Source organism: Dama dama, chromosome 31 (assembly GCF_033118175.1).
Source record: "Dama dama isolate Ldn47 chromosome 31, ASM3311817v1, whole genome shotgun sequence".
Lineage (NCBI taxonomy): Eukaryota > Metazoa > Chordata > Mammalia > Artiodactyla > Cervidae > Dama > Dama dama.
Window position 1 is genome coordinate 12,936,984 of NC_083711.1, and position 1,486 is coordinate 12,938,469.

Consider the following 1,486-nt stretch of genomic DNA (forward strand, 5'->3'; position numbering starts at 1 on the left):
GATGAATAGATTCAAGGGATTAGATCTGATGGACAGAGTGCCTGAAGAACTATAGATGGAACTTCGTAACACTGTATAGGAGGCAGAGATCAAAACCACCCCAATGAAAAAGAAATGCCAGAAGGCAAAGTGGTTGTCCGAGGGGGTTTACAAATAGCTGAGAAAAAAGAGAAGCAAAAGGCAAGGGAGAAAGGGAAAAATATACCCAACTGAATGCAGAGTTCTAGAGAATAAAAAGGAGAGATAAGAAGGCCTTCTTGAATGAACAATGCAAAGAAATAGAAGGAAACAACAGAATGGGAAAGACCTCTTCAAGAAAATGAGCTATCAAGGGAAATTTTCATGCAAGGATGGGCAAGAAAAGGGCAGAAATGGTAGAGAAGTGACGGTGCTCAGTCACAACTGAGTGTACACAAAGTGTACAACTCTTTGTGACCCCATGGACCCTCAGGCACCTCCATCCATGGCATTTTCCAGGCAAGAGTACTGCAGTGGGTCACCATTTTCTCCTCCAGGAAATCTTCCCAACCTGGGGATCAAACCCAGGTCTCCTGCATTGCAGGCAGATGCTTTACCCTCTGAGCCACCCGGGAAGCCACCTGCTTTTCAACAAAAGCAGAAAATATTAAGAAGAGGTGATAAGAATACACAGAAGAAATATAAAAGAAAAAAAAAAAAAAAAGTCTTAATGACCCAAATAACTATGATGGTGTGGTCACTCACGTAGAGCCAGACAACCTGGAATGTGAAGTCAAGTGGGCCTTAGAAAGCATTACTACAAGCAAAGCTAGTGGAGGTAAAGGAATTCCAGCTGAGCTATTTCAAATCCTAAAAGATGATGCTGTGAATGTGCTACACTCAATATGTCAGCAAATTTGGAAAACTCAGCAGTGGCCACAGGACTGGAAAAGATCAGTTTTCATTCCAATCCCAAAGAAAGGCAATGCTAGAGAATGTTCAAACTACTATACAGTTACACTCATTTCACATGCTAGCAAGGTAATGCTCAAAATTCTTCATGCTAAGCTTAAGTAGTCTGTGAACTGAAAACTTCCAGATGTACAAGCTGGGCTTCAAAGAGGCAAAGGAACCAAAGATCAAACTGTCAACATCTGTTGGATCATAGAGAAAGCAAAGGAATTCTGGAAAAACAACTACTATTGCTTCATTGACTATGCTAAAACTTTTGACTGTTTGGGTCACAACAAACTGGGAATTCTTAAATTCTTAGAGATGGGAATACCAGACCACTTTACCTGTCTCTTGAGAAATCTGTATGCAAGTCAAGAAGCAACAGTTAGAACCGGATATGGAACAACTGACTGGTTCAAAATTGGAAAGAAGTACAATAAAGTTGTATATTGTCGTCCTCCTTTTTTTTTACTTATATGCAGAGTACATCATGAGAAATACCAGGCTGGATGAATCACAACCTGGACTCAAGATTGATGGGAGAAATATTAACAACCTCAGATATGCAGATGAT

At 40.4% G+C, this 1,486-nt stretch overlaps 1 non-coding gene across 1 annotated transcript; it reads right to left on the bottom strand.

Annotated features, from left to right (window-relative positions):
* Nucleotides 1-521: 521 nt before the first annotated feature.
* On the bottom strand, nucleotides 522-593 carry TRNAC-GCA (transfer RNA cysteine (anticodon GCA)). Its single transcript has one exon. It is a non-coding gene; the product is annotated as a tRNA-Cys (tRNA).
* Between the last annotated feature and the right edge of the window lie 893 nt (nucleotides 594-1,486).